The sequence below is a fragment of the Mastomys coucha genome, unplaced genomic scaffold (assembly GCF_008632895.1).
Source record: "Mastomys coucha isolate ucsf_1 unplaced genomic scaffold, UCSF_Mcou_1 pScaffold20, whole genome shotgun sequence".
Taxonomy (NCBI): domain Eukaryota; kingdom Metazoa; phylum Chordata; class Mammalia; order Rodentia; family Muridae; genus Mastomys; species Mastomys coucha.
Window position 1 is genome coordinate 112090896 of NW_022196903.1, and position 15554 is coordinate 112106449.

At 45.9% G+C, this 15554-nt stretch overlaps 1 protein-coding gene and 1 long non-coding RNA gene across 37 annotated transcripts in view; both read right to left on the reverse strand.

Annotated features, from left to right (window-relative positions):
• Cacna1c (calcium voltage-gated channel subunit alpha1 C) overlaps window positions 1–15554 on the reverse strand; it is a 529265-nt gene that overhangs the window by 369771 nt on the left and 143940 nt on the right. The window lies entirely within an intron of this gene.
• Window positions 4761–7036, reverse strand: LOC116099488. The gene is made up of 2 exons (XR_004122271.1): window positions 6722–7036; window positions 4761–5424 (listed from the first exon to the last, which is right to left on the reverse strand). It is a non-coding gene; the product is annotated as an uncharacterized LOC116099488 (long non-coding RNA).

Below are 15554 nucleotides of genomic sequence, written 5' to 3' on the forward strand. Positions count from 1 at the left end.
GGAGGACAAACAGGAAGAGCCGCTGGAAGTCCCAAAGTAGAGCTCACCACAGGAGGCCAGCAGGCCACTGTGATCTTAGTCTAGGCAGCAACACTTGAACAGCAAAGCCGCCCCAGGTCCCACCCATTCATCTTCTCCAGTCATCGGACAGCTTCAGAATTTGAGCAGATGCTGAGGAGCCTGTCCTTCCTCTGACCTACTTTCCTAGGCTGTCCATGTTTGATGATTGATCATGTATCTACCCCCCTCACAAGCACTCTCTCTCCTGTTCACCTGTTCTCTGGAGTCAGTGTGTGGGTGGCGGGTAAAGGCGAGAAGCAGGGCAAAAGAAAAATTGACATGGCAAAATGGGAAGATGTGGGCCCGGGGCAGCTTTACCCTTAGCTCTTTCCTAAGACTTAGAGCAAGTGTGCTTCACTATGAACCTCTGTTAGCTCATATTTAAAAGGGGGGTAATGGCGTTTGCCTCAAAGAATTATTCTGAGGGTGAGACGGCACAATGAGTAAGAGCATGGAGCCTGTTTGCCCACCTGAGGCCCAGGGAGCCTGTGGCAAACGTTATCTTCACTCTGCACCTCTGCACCTCTGCTCCTTCCCATGTGGAGGACCAAGCTTCAAGAACAAACCACAGTCAGAAACAGAGCTGCTGGGAGCCTTTCTGAACAAGGCCCCCCTCCCCCACTGGCATTATGTCCCACGGTTCTAAGGGATGCAGCACAGGCTGGTCATGCGATGCGTACTACACCTCCCTTTGGAGCATTATTTCAGAAACACTGACGGTGTCCCCTGGGGACTGAGACACACATCTAAATACACCATTAAAATGTAACCATGATTGTCAGGAGGAACTCCATATTGGTCAAAATATGAGAAGGTGGTGGGATGGGACAGTAAGAAACTGAAGTGCCTGGGCAGGTCCACTGAGTGTTACTGGCAAAGGGCAAGGCAGAGAAAATGGACAAAAGACGTGTGGAGAGGAGCATGGAAGACCAAACATGCAGCCCACTGCACCATGGTACGGAACAGGAAAGGGTGAAGAAGTTACTGTGTGTTTCGGCCAATATCTCTCATGCCAGACATTTAGCAAGTTTGGTGCGAGGTGCCTGGGGGACAGTGGGCCCAGCTCAGATGCAGGATTTAGATAAAGTCCACAGAGATTTAGAGAAAGTATTGCTTTGTATAGCAGCTCTTCTAGCTGTGTGGGACTTGTTGTGAGCTAGGCTGTCCACAAGACTTCCAACACAGGTCTGCCATGAGTTCTGGGCCATGTGGATGGCTCTGGTTTAGCTTCTGCCTACGCCAGGAAAGAGACAAGCGCTTTTCAACACCCAAGGGCTTCATCAGAAGACAGAGCATGCAATCCTATTCTATTCTCCCCTCTGCAGGACTGTTCAGGTCGCTGAGTTTTTAAGACACTTTATTCTAATCAACTCACAAATCAAAGCATCACACAGCTTGTTTAAGGCAGCCTGCCCCAAATCTCATGCATCTCAGTGAATTTCTATACAGTTAGGATGGCTATTCTGAAGCCATGTAGCTTTGCTCAGGATTTTATGCTTTTCACTATTAATTACATTTTTATTCACTTCTCTCTCTCTCTCTCTCTCTCTCTCTCTCTCTCTCTCTCTCTCTCTCTCTTTCTCTCTCTCTCTCACACATACACACACACACACACACACACACACACACACCATGTTGTGACCAATTTTTTTAAAAAAATAGCTGTACAATATCCTGCATGACTCATGTCCTTTTGCCTATTTCTGATTCTTCCCCATCACTTAATAGTACTCTCTTTTCATTCCAAGGGAGAGAATTTCCCCTTCTCCAGTCTTGTAATTCCTATGAGGAAGAAAACCATGTGAGAGTCAGTGGACCAGGACACCAAGCAATATAATGCCAGCTTCCAGATTCTCTCAAGAATTATCACTGGGCAGTGGTGGCACATGCCTTTAGTCTCAGCACTTGAGAGGCAGAGGCAGGAGGATTTCTGAGTTCGAGGCCAGCCTGGGCTACAGAGTGAGTTCCAAGACAGCCAGGGCTACACAGAGAAACCCTGTCTTGAACCCCCCCCCCCAAAAAAAAGAATTATCATCTGGGCCATTTGTGAATCCTAAGGATTCTGTTAGCATTGATTCTTAAGTAGCAACAATACTTCTTTAGCTGATACAGCATCCTAGCCCTTGCTGTTGATGGATACAATCCCTAAGAGTAATAAAGCAGTTTGAAAGAAAGTTAATTATCTACAGATCACTTTTTCAAACATTTCAGTTTCAATTTTATCCACAATTTCCATTTCTTCTCAATCCACGGATGCCACGGGACCATGATACTAAGTCTCTAGTGGCAGCTTGCCTTACTGGCCATACTGTGGACCAGGTCCTCCTTGCTCCTTGTTTGAGCCCTGTCAGCCTGTACCACCCCTACAGATGCTCAAAGGTCCCAGCCAGAGAAACAGATGGACACAGTTGCTGAGCTGCAGTGAACGGCACCTGCATACTCAGTCTCCGTGGAAGCCAGCCGGACAGGAGCCAATGAAGCATCCCAAAAAAACTGCTCTGGGAATACCGCTGAAAATTGGAAAGGAGGCAGGTGGAAGAAAAGAAGAACAGGCTAACACAGAGAGGGGAGATGCGCCTGAGGAAATCTGAACTTCCTGGGAGAGGGATGAAAACGCCTGAGTCTGGTAAGATAAGCCCAGAAAGACATGGTATCAGGGACTAAGCAGTCTCCAGAAACCCAGCTTCCAAGGCCCTTCCACGATAAAAGAAGCCTGGATTTAAGGAAGCATGGTATTGGGGAGCAGAGGTCACCTGCCTTCAGTCTCAGCACTCCAGAGGCCAAATCAGGCTCACCCCACTGGCTCCCAGCCAGCCATGCACAGCCAGGGCTATACAGCGAGACCTTGTCTCTCAGACATAACTAAAGGAAGTGCATGGAATGAAAGCCTTGGGGACTGGAAGCTAAGAGCTGCCTCAAACCTTGCTGCCACTCTAGTAACTACTGAAATGCACAACGGCTACTGGGACCTGCAGGAGGGAACCAACCCGGGCGCTGCCCCATCCCCGCCCCCCAGCAGCTTTGCTCATAAATCAGCGTTCACTCTTAATGCTCAACTCCTCTTTCCAGGGCCCCAACTTGCTCACTTAAGGACTCGAGATGGCACTCTTGCCACAGAACTAGAGTTTGCCGACCTTTAAGGGCTACGATGTGACCAGCACGACAGAGCTTAATTCTCTCTGCCCTCCCTTTTCTCTATTCCAAGATGTATAAGGGCAATGACATGACATTTCAATATTAAACGCAAGGTAACAATTACAATTTTGACTGCTTCTCTCATCTGCATATTCTTCATGTAGAGTTATCCCAGAACATGCACTATCCCCATGTTATTCCCATGTTATCCCCATGTTATTCCCGTGTGATCCTTGTGTTCCTGATGAGGGAACACAGCTTGTCTCAAAGCAATCCAATCAAGGACATTTAACAAGCTTTTGACTTCCAGAACCAGAGCCAGGGGCTCCCAATTTCTCTGGATCACTAATTCACATTTCAGCCCCAGCCAGGGAGATTCTTCTCTCTCCACACTTACCAGAGTCCTCCTAGTTTGTGTCACAGAGAAAAGATGGAGAATCTCCCTTCCTTTTTATGAGAACACTGTCTGTGGGGGCTGAGGAGGGGGCTCGGTGGGTAAAACACTCACTCGCCTTACAAGCCTGAGAATCTGAGTTCAGATTCCCAGAATCCACATATAGCCAGATGTGGCAGCAGACATCTGTGATCTCAGTGCCCCTGGGGCACTAGGTGGAGAGATGGGAGAACACCTGGCAGCTGATAGGCCGCAGCCCAGTGTGCAAAATGGCAAACTACAAGAGACCTCATCTCAAACACGGTGGAAGGTGAGGACCAACGCCTAAGGTTGACCTCTGACCTCCACATTCACACCTCGACACATGCATGCTTGCAGTTACATCCCCAAATACACATGCATACAGAAGTGGTGTTAGGAAGAGAAAGGGGGTATGTGTAGGGGTAAAAAAAAATAAACCATAAAAACCATCTTTGGATATAAGTGACGAAACTACCCACAGGACCAAGTACCTCAGATTCCCCCTCTCTCCTCCAAGAGGGTAACCCAACACAACACTTCAAGCTTCAATGTCAAAAACCAGTCTGCATTAACTGGGCTGTCAAGATTCATTGGAGCTACTTGTTGGCTCTGCACCTGAAAGGAATCAGACTTTCCAACGTCTCTTAAGGTACTATGTGATCGTGGTAGAATTTCTCTCCAAACTCCCCAACTGCCAAACCTTTTAGCCACACCCACCATAATCATCAGGTAACAGACTGTGAGAAACTTTTGGGTCTGAAGCTCAGAAGGCATACTTGAGGCAAGGGCAAGGAAATATGATGTGTCTCTGAAATGTTCCAGTTATTTCTAAGTTCAGTAAAGGCAGCTTTGTTTATACCATAGATGGATACGGCTCAGCACCGTTACTTCTGTAAGGTGAGCCTATCATAGTGAACTAGCCATGCAGTCACTCCTTCACAGGAACTACCAGTTTTTTGTAGCCCCACACACTTACACTGGTTATTCTGGCAATACATACATACTTCCCAGTTTTCATGCTTGAGCATTCATCCCAAACAAGACTGTCTCCATTTGATAAGCTAGAACAAAGAGTCTTTGGAGCCAACAGAATTTCATGGTCTCTGAATAAACTTCTATAACACACACCTTCGGAGAAGCAGACAGGAAGGTCAGTCACAACTGCATTTACTACTTGTGGTTTTGAATATCACAATCATGATCATCCGTGGAAGTACTCAGAAGTAAATATGTAAGGGTAGAGATGGAAAAGGGAAAGGGAGGCATTGTGGGTCTTACTTAATTCAGTCTGACGGCCAATTTGTTAATGTTCTTTCAAAAGATGTTCTTTCCCAAAGTTCTGCTTCTCCATGGAAAAATGATATTGTTGGATAGCTAGATGCATGCATACTTCTGTACACATACATTGAAAATTTGATGTAAAACTCAAGTGAGGTGGGATTAAAGGTCCTTTCTCATTTCTTAGGACCATGTCATGAAAGATGAGCTTCTATAGGCAGCAGGAAAACTCATCTTTCCTTCCAGCTGCCAATGCCTCAAAGGAGGTCAAATATTCACCCTTGGGATCAGAGTACTTGATCCTTCTTAGACTTGGTACAACCCTCTGCCACATTCCCATAGGAATGAGTCTGAGAGGCACCATGTGACCAGCTAACACAAACGAGTCTGTCATTCCTTCTAGTGAACAGCAGTAGAATCAACATTTGCATGCCATTGGGTCTTGGAGGCTCTTGTTCCTTGGCTCCATCCAACATCAGTCATCTTATGGGTCTCGCTGGAGAGGAACAGAGTGCTTCTCTGATGATATCATCCAACTGGGATAGACAAAGTGAACCACGTTACCATCCCCCCGACAGGGGAGGCCACCAGAGAAAGGGGCAGAGAGGAGTGATGGTTCAGATGAGGGAGCCACTTACATTAACAAATCTCTGGCTTAGCATCAGTAGTCTCCTAAGTCCACCACACGGTATGGTCTGGTGACCCTTGGCCCACTAACTACTGGATTTGCCATATTCCCCACACCACCAATAAGCAGATGAACCAAAATATTGATACATTAACACAGCAAGATTCAGAAGTGGTTATCCACCAGAGCTCAAACCAGAAGAACAAGAGTATCCCAAGGCACTGCAGTATCCTCATGGTGTTGGGAGCTGAGGCCAGAAAGGCCCTCTGTGGAGGCTGACTTCAGGACTCCAAGGAAGAGATTTTGTATGTGTGGGTTCTTCAGTTACTAGAAGTCCCTGCAGCAGGGTAAAGCAGCCTACTGTAGCCTGGCATACCACTCTTCTCCAGGTTCAGAAGAACTGGTTCAATTCCCCTATCTGCTCTGCTTAGGTTGCTGGGCACACTCAAAAGTCAATAGTTGCCATGGTAATTCTGCTTTGTGATGGAATCTAACATTGTGTCTGACCTCTTGTACACTGCCAGAATGCATTTGGGAGAATTGTTTATGGTGTAACTCAAAAGAAGTAAAGAGTGAAAATAGCCAAGACGTGCCAAGTTAAACCCAAGAAAATAACTACCACAAAAGCCCATTGGCTGAGACTCCAGGAAACAGGCAGTGTGATAATCTTTTTATTTTGCATTCAAGTCTCAAGAAAAAATGAGTCTCTGAACAAAAACATTACCTTCTGCGACCCAGTTCTCTTTTCCAGCACACCTTTAATAAAAGTCTTATTGATATTACTCTATTGTTCATAGAACCAACTATTAAGGGCATGGTTAAATACCATCCTGACAGTGAAGTCCACAGATGAAATGCTCTACTTTGGTACCTAACACCTCTTTCTCAGTCAGCCACACTAACATCACCTGGGAGCTGGATAGAAATGAGAGTCTCAACCCTACCCCATACCTACTGACTCAGAATCTACATCTCACCACAATGCCCAGATGATTCATGCAGACAATGAGGTTGGAATGGCCTAAGACACACTGAAATCTCATCTGAAAGGCCTCTGGGTTAGGAAAGTCTTGGTAGAATGACTTCGATATTTCCAGATGGATTTTAAGGCCAAATTGCCTGACTTCACTCCCAAAGCAATTCCTGATATGCAAAACTACTAACTCTTGAAGAATTCAATATTCTTATTTGTGAAAGAGGATCACCTGCTTCATGTGAGTACCAGATGTCAGCCATGTTGTAAGCATCAGAGCTCTCCTCGGTATCTGAGGAGGCAGAGTTCTAGAACCCATCAAGGATCTAAATCCATGGGTGTCCATGTCCCTTATTTTTAAAATAGCATAATATCATCATTGGCATGTACCTGCCTATGCCTCGATGTATTAAAAACATCTCTATATAATATCTAACACTGGATTGGTATTATACAATATTGTTCAGGGGGAAAATGAACAAGGTCTGTGCATGTTTAGTAGAGATAATTTTTTTTTTCAAATAGCTACTGATTTTTGGTTGAATCTGAGAATACCAACTATCCATCAGGCAGATACATAGAAAGACAGATGTAAAACTACTGACTAAAGGAACCAGAAGTGGGTTCTATACCTGCCTACCACAATATAACCTGATAGCCAAGTCCTCCGTGGGGTTTATTCCCTTTCCAAACTCACATCTGACATAATCCTGCCAGGACCCTGTCCATAAGTAGGCACACAGATATAACCCAGAGAACACTATACTTTACACAATCGCCTAGTTAAACCTTAGGTGGTCCAATAGGAATGCTGTTCTGATGAATAAGGAAGATCATTTCTCCATGATTAACTGGTCCCCCCCTTTCCTACTAGAACAACATGAAGTTCAAAATATATTGAAAATAAATACATAAATGCAGTCTTCTGAGTCCGTTTACTGTAAGAATAATTACAAAAGAAAAAAAAAAGAGGCCACAGATTTGAGAGGCAATGGAGGGGGAACCTGAGAGGGGTTGAAGGAAGGATAAAAAGGCAAGAAATGATACAATTATATTTTATTTTTTTACACTTGAAAATAAGGCAGCAGTTTAAGGATTAAGTAGCCCGTGATTTTCTGTATTAGTCAATCAGCCCAAGTTGCTCTCCTGCTTTGTAGCCCCCGCCTATGATGCCAAGTTGGGGCAAGGACCAGCTGCTAATCTGGGTGTGAAAAGAGAGAGAATCTAGGCTAGATTAAGGCCACGTGGCTTTTCTGGCATGGTAGCTCCAGATCATTTCTCCATGGTTGGTTTGATACTATAGAGCAATTGAGTTAATTGTCCATTTCTATGGAATTAAAACTCTGGGACATAGAGGAAAAAAATGGAAATAAGAAAGCAAGACTGTATGGCATGCCATGTCCTTGTACATATCCCCCCTGAGGAGCCTTGGAGAATCCAGGACAGAGACAGCTAGAAGGGAAGGATGGTGCTTAGAAAGTTAAGGAATTCTCCCCTGAAGGGAATTTCCTCTGGGTCCCTAGCAAGATGATAACAGGAGGTGACATTCCTAGGGACATCAGCCTTGGAAAGGTATGAAGGCCGGAAGGGTGTGAAGGATTCTATGACAACTAGTACTATTCTTTCCCAGAATTCCTTGTACTCCTATTGTTTGGCCTGAAGCAATGCTCTTGGGGGGGGGGAGCTTCTGCCCCTATTCTCACCCTCTTGCCAATCTATAGTCTGCTAGTTTTAATTAAAATAAGTTAGGTTATGTAGGTCAACTGATTTAAAATTCTCAAGGGCAGGATTCTCAAGGGTAGGGCATTACAAACAGGAGGGACATACATTGCTGTCTCTAGGTTGCATATCAGGGATTAAAATGCAAACACACAGACTATTTCATCAGCATAAACACTGAGAGTGGCCCCAAGGAGCCATTTCTAACCTGTGGTCCCTGGTCATCGGCGAGCTCCTTAGGGGCTCATCTCCGTACTGCCCACTTCTCTGTCACATCTAACAGACTGTCAGGTCCCTGGGCCTGTCTTACCTCACAAGGTAAATGCAAACTATTCTTATTATCCTCAGTTCCACCACAAGATGTACAGCAACCATCGAGGCCGCAGCCTGATGATCCTTCCACCTGGAAGCCACGAGCGGCGGTATCATGTGTGCAGTTTATGCATGCTGAGGACACATGTTTGCTCAGTGACACCGAAGATGTAATTTAACAGAAAGAGAGGAGGTGGTGAGAGGAAGAGAGAGAGGGGAGGAGAAGGGGGGAGGGAGGGAGGGAAGGAGAGAGAGAGAAAGAGAGAGAGAGAGAGAGAGAAAGAAAGAGAGAGAGAGAGAATTACAGTTGCAAATGTCTTTTTGCTTCAGTCAAATCCAGGCCTCCTTACCCCCAGAAGGGAAAAAACCAATCAGAAGTAGGTAACACAGGCACACACATAACTTCTCACCGATAGGAACAGAGCTTTCGGATCCTAGCCTCACACCTCCCAGAGACCCACCATAGTACCATGGGATAAGACAAGGCAAAAAGCCCCCCTCTTTGTCCTCAGCACACCCTTAGTTTCAGCCCCCAGGCTCTGCTCTTGTTTCTCACATGCACCAATGTTCTAGGCCTTTCCAAGGTTCAACCACAATCTGGATGTGGGACCTGGGCTGTAAGCAGCCCAACAGCCCCTCAGTTCCTGTGCAACGTTCCAAGCCCACACTAATGGGAAACCATTCAAAAACAGAGACAAGGAAAGCCAAACCCACAATGCGAACCATATTTCTCCAACCTTCCTCCTCCTCCTGTCCATTTACGTTTGGCCTTGAAACCATAGATGATTACATTTCATCTTCTCATCTTACACCGAGGGTTCTCTGAACTCTTGTGGCACGCGCGCGCACATGCGCGCACACACACACACACATATACCACCCCATGGGAGTTCTCTCATAGACATCAGTCACCCTCATAACACAGTACACTATGCCACTCACTCCTCAGCTTGGGCTTTCCAATAGCTCCGGTCCTATTCCAAGTGAAAGCAGATGAGATCACAGTGGACTCTCAGGTCCTGCTCCGTCTGGTGTCACTTCCCACTCATAGCCCCAGCTCAGGCCACTCCTAGTGCACTTCCTCCCTGCCACATCATGACAGGAATATTATCTCTGGACATTTGTTCTCTAAGTTCTCTCTGCCTGCAATCGGCTCCCTCAGTGTCCACCTCACTAGACCTCTCAATCCTGTAGGCCTCTGCCAATTCTTGAACACCTCACTTGGCAGTGTTCCCTTGTCATCTCATTGAAATGTAAAACCACAACCCATATTCCCCTGCTTGCCTTCTTCCCTAGCATTGATCCCACCCAACAAACTGACTTAGTATTTGAGTAACCGCGTACTGTCTCTCTCCACTGGAATCCAATTTGAGGCTGTTCTGCTGTTATATCAATGGTACCAAGAGAATATAATAAATACATTGTCCACACACACAAGCACAGATGCACATGTTCCTACATGGGAGTAGTAAGGAGCATGGTGCTCTGTGTGAATGCTTAGTTAATATTGTCAGGGAGGCTGTGAGGAAAAAATACAATAAAACCTCTGCTACTCCACATTATCAGCCCAAGAAGCTAACGCTACCTGTCAAGTGAGCCAGTAAGGAGAAGAGGTTGAGTGTGTTCTTCAGAACAGCGAGTCCTGTGCCTTGCCTTTCTGTCATTGTGAACTCTCAGTTCATATATTCCTTGTAACTTAGCACCGAATGCTAACTGAGCTAGACACTTGCTGTCCCCCGGAACAGGCTGGCTAATCCCAAGCCATGCCCTTGTCAATATAATGTTTCTGTCATCTGTGTCTCCAGGGGGTTATGTTATCCATCAACAGGCAGACACAGAGAGATACGTATGCATTCACATAGGCACAGAGCACTCCCCTGATCATGAAGGATATATTTCCAAGGCATTGATAGGATATCTGAAAACTTGCATGGTGTTGAATGAACCCTGTAGGTTTGATTTTCCTGTAAGAATATTTACAGAGGATGCAAAGGGAAGAAATTAACAGCAATCACAGAAGCATCAGAACAATGCACTGAAATAATATTGCCAGCATCACCAGCCTTCCACTTTGGAGCCGTTACTGAGTGGCATGAAATGTTTTAAGCACAATCACTCGGACATCAGGACAGCTACTTTTTAGTAGGGATGGGTACCGAGTGTAATGGGCAGGCACTGCATACAGAGTGGACACCCCAGACATCCCAGGTAGCAATAGGATAGGTTAGCAAGCACAAAACTGTGTTGTGTTTCTCAGAATGGCATGAAAGTTCAAGCTCAGGGGTTGTTTCTTTTCCATACTTTCCTATTTAATATTTTTAAATTGTGACTGGCTTTCTGCAGAGAGCTAAAAGGGAGAACTGGGGTGAGCTGATGTGCATACAATATGTGACATTTGCCCTGGTGGTCCTCTACCCCCAACTCATTACATGGCCGTACAGAGATGACCCAGAAAAGGGGCCTGGGAAGACATGGCGCCCAGAGTCACCCTGTCAGGGATGCTGTTTGCCAGATTTAGGAAATGTAAATTCATATTTGGAAAATAATTAACATATTTCTACCAAATCAAAGAAGCCTCTCATAACACATAAAAACATGGAGAATAGTTCCACACTTTCCTCTCTTCCTGGCAACTAGGGCATATCTGATTCAAGTCTTAAGGGAATGAAAATCACAGATGGGAAAAGTGGATCAGCCAGAGTTGCCTGTACCCAAGGGGCCATGCAGACACAGTACCAGAGGGAAGGGATGGAAGGAGGCAGCTGGAGAGAAGGGAAAGTGGAAACTGACCCAGAGGCTCACCGCAAGGCTCGCTCACAAGGGGTAGGTTATAGATTTTAGAAGAATGGAAAAGAAGACCTAGACCTTGCGGATCCTGAGGGTCCTTTGTTCCTTGTGTAAATGTTTCCCCAAAGACCCAGAAGCTGTTCCTCTACTCTTCCTTTATCCAGATGTCAATGTGCCACGCGGACATTGGGCAGGTGACACAGAGCAGGGAGTTGGGCTCACTGACTGTAAGCTATACCTATTATTTTTTAAAAGCATTAAGAAAGAAAAAAAAATCTGCCACTTAAAGGTGTCTTGGTGCTATAAAAATTAAATGTGGGGTGTCAAATGCCATACAGTCAGCAGAATCAATAAAGCACAGCACAGTTTGCCTCAGGTGCTCCTTAGCACAGTAGGCAATGCATTAGCCACACAGCACAGGCGCAAAATCCCTTACCTGAAACGTGTTAGAGCACAGACTTTTTCCTTGGAATCCAAGACAAAGCATGAGATTTGTCCATTCTTTTATAAACATATAACCTGAAAGTCACGTGTGCAATGCTTTAAGGCATCTAGATTAGATCTTTACTGCAACTTTCCACATGTGGCATCGGGATCCACCCAAAACCTTTCAGATGTTGAGTTTTGCAATAGGGTGTTCAACATGAGCATCAACCTGTAGGTCACATCAAAACCAAATTGACACTTAACCCATGTTGTTAGACAGGAGGATGTCTCATCCACACATCGCCCACTGGCCTTCATCACAAAGTTCTATGAAGAGGCTCTTCAAGAGGGAAAGGGAAGGGTCAGACCACGGTGGACCACCATGTGCTAAGCACATCTACTGCTTCCCACAGGGCACGTGAACCATAGCGGTGCTGGATCTCACAGGATGGCATCACCTTCACCACTCTTCAGACCCAAAAAGGTGACATAATATGCCAAAAGTTAGAAAAAGTGAAGCTGGGTTTCAAACTCAGGTCTCTGACCACAAAGCCTATCACTGAGCCAACTGACTAGGAGGAACCCGCCACCAGGCAGGCTCTCAAGTTTGACACTGAGGTACAAGAATTTTTTTTTTCTGGAATGTTCTAAAGGGTAAGTCTTATTCGGAGGTCAGCTCAGTAAGTATATGCCCTTAAAGAGGACTGTAGGATGCTGGTCTGTTCCTCTCTTCGGCTCCTAGCCACGAGGGAAGCTTCTTCCTCAGTCATGCCCTCCTGCCAAGATGAGCCCCACCCCAAGTCCAAAGCAATAGGGGCCAACTAACCTTGAGCTGAAATACCCCAAACTGTCAGCCAAAGGCAAACCTTCCTCTTTAAGTTACTATCTCAGTTTCTCTCTGGGGCTCCACTTCCACCTGTCTACTTGATGAGAAAGCCATTCTGACAGCTCAGAGGGTGCACTGCGTCTGCCTGGCTCAACAGGGTTTCATTCGGGTCCAGCATGGTTGGGATTTTATTCTCAAGAAGTCCTACCATTCCACAAAGACCACAATATCTGCTGTCTGCTCTTTTACAGAGGCATCATCATTTAAGTGAGCCTTAAGCCACTGTTGTCAGAGTCTCAGTGAAGTTAAGAAGATTAAGCCAGGGACAGAAGCTACAATCCCAGCATGGGGGCAAAGTCTCCTAAAGACTTTCCTCTCCCCCCTTCCACCAATCAGGTCTTCTTGTTCAAGTCTCAGTGGGTAACATCTAGCAAATTCATTTGCATGAAACAAGGTCCCTGTGTAACTTAGTCCCTGACACACAAGAACTTTCTAACCAGTTTCTCTGTACTCTTTCATAAGAGTAAACTCCTTTCAGTATGAGTTCTGGTTAATAATTTATGCTGCCAGGTTTTGTGTAACATGGAACATAACATTTGAATGATTCCTCACTACTTCCTTGGTGGCTGCCTTTAAAAGAAGGCGTCAGAATATAGTACTGTAGGCAAAGCAGGGATCACAGGCTTGATCCTTCTCCCTGTGTAACACATGGAAGTGCTGAAGAAATGCTTCCCAGTGAGGCAGCAGAGGAAAGGGCCCCACACGCTATCTTATTCATGTTGAAGATATCCTGGCAAAGTGTGCAACATCTCACAGATGGAAACGCAGCAGAGCAGAGATGAATTGATGTACACGGAACCAGAAATGGATCCTTGACAGGTCCTGCTCTTCGTTCTGGAGAGCTAATATTTATCCGTTCATTCCAAAAAGCCATAACCCCAAACATTCAAGTTCTCCAGTCCTGAAACATTCGGGCATGATAAAAAGCACTTTGTAAATTGTGCTAGAAGAAAAATAGCCCTTACAGTTGGCTCTAGTACATACTATTGCTTTCAACCCGACCTCAGAAATCCACTTGGCAATCAGCAAACATTACATATTCACCCCCTCATGACACACAGGCAACGGCAGGGCAGTACTTACACGAGACCTCCCATCTTTGCTCCACGAGGGGCTCTACTATCTCTAGCTCCTAGCCGCCTGCTCACAGGAAGGAAGCCAAGCTGTCCTTGACTCGTCCATAAATGAACAGGGAACTATACAAGTGCCCAAGCTGTGAAGGTGAGGCAGGATAAGAACTCGGTTTCAAAAATCACCTTTGAACACAGGCAAACGCCCACCGTGCCATTCTCTCCTGGACTCTAAAATATAGGGGAATCGAGCATCTCCTGTCTGCCTTGAGAAGACAGGTACACAGAAGGTTGAGGAGCCAGGGCCCGTGCGGAAGGGAGAATGGGAGGGAACATGGTGTGCTCTGAGCTGTAACCTCAGAGAACGTTGAAGAATTAAGCCTAGAGTCTTTGCCAGGCACATGAGACCTAGAACACAGATCGAGCATGAGACTCATTCACACAGAAGTGATAACCAGAGCTGGGAATCCTCCTTTCACACAGAGATCACTTGTGACCACCATTTTTTTTTTTAATGATAAGGTAGTCCTTTCTGAGTTTGCACTGAAGAAGCAGTGTTCATAAGAAGAAGCACAAAAGGGAACCAAGACAGGGTCCCCATAGGGTAGGACCTAGGAAACTGACCAATGAGCAGGAGGCCAATCCGTAGCCCAATAGGCAATGTAAGAGAAGTAACCCTTACCATCCACACTTACCAAGGGAAACCACCTGTCTCTAATGTCTCATTCTGTGGTTCCTCAGAGATGTTCTCTCCCTTCTTTAGACTTCCAAAGATTTGTCTATACATCTGACTGGTATTTAGAGATAACCTGTCATCTCTTAAACCAGATCATCTGAACATTATTGCTCACTCAAAAATTATTTATTATAACTCTTCTTATAGAACTCTTAAAAGGATGCTTCTTGACGGCAGGATTCATGCCTTCTGGTTTTCAGCTGCTGCAGACTAGGCACACAGTCCCATCATGAGATACAAACAAACCCTAGTACTAGTAAACAAGTTAGTAAGAGACAAGAGTTGAGGGCATAAGCCTTAGAGGCATAGAGAGCTTGTCCTTCATTCAGAACTGTTCAGGTGTGTGACCTGGAAACAGTTACTCAACCTGCTTCCTGGTCTGTAAAATGGGGACAGCAGTACTCAGCCTTGCAAGGTTCCTAGTCCTGAAAGAAACGATGTGTGCAAACCACCACGAGGTCCACAGTGTTCCCCAGCGGGCACGCCCATCAACAACAGTGTGACCCTGTCCACATCCTTCTTGAACATCTTATCTGCATGAGGGACAGGAAGGCCATCCATTTCAGGACAGACAGTGAACGTTCCATCAGAGGGAACAGCGGTCCTGACACCTTCGTCAGCAGCTTATCAGGATGCTAGTTCAGAGTGCAAGCCAGTTTCTACTCTGGTTCAAAAGACACCGGTGGCCACCAGCACCCTTTTCAAGAAGCATTTGGACCACTCGCAGTCACAGCTGGCTAAAACTGGCTGAGAAGGTATTTTCTATGCCTCATTGGAGCAGTGATTCACCAGAAACATAAATCTCAAAGGTCAGCCAGGCATGGCTGCTTGGTCTTCCTTTTCCCAGGAATCTCCAGCTGCCATAACTGTCCGCCGTAACTCTGGTTTCATTTTGTACACACCTTCTTTCTAGAGCAGGATTCTTCTCTTAGACATCCTTGTGTGGACACATTATCTAGGACACCCTGGGTCCAGTAGGCAGGCGGGATGTCCCTGCCGTTGCACAACTCAAGGTTCTAAATAGCATGTGCCTGCTGAGTTGTTCGGCGTTTCTATGTGTGTCCAGCCAAAGCTCTCAGGCTCATGACACTGCAGGCTGCAGCATCCAGTCCGTTGAAAGCAACGCCTC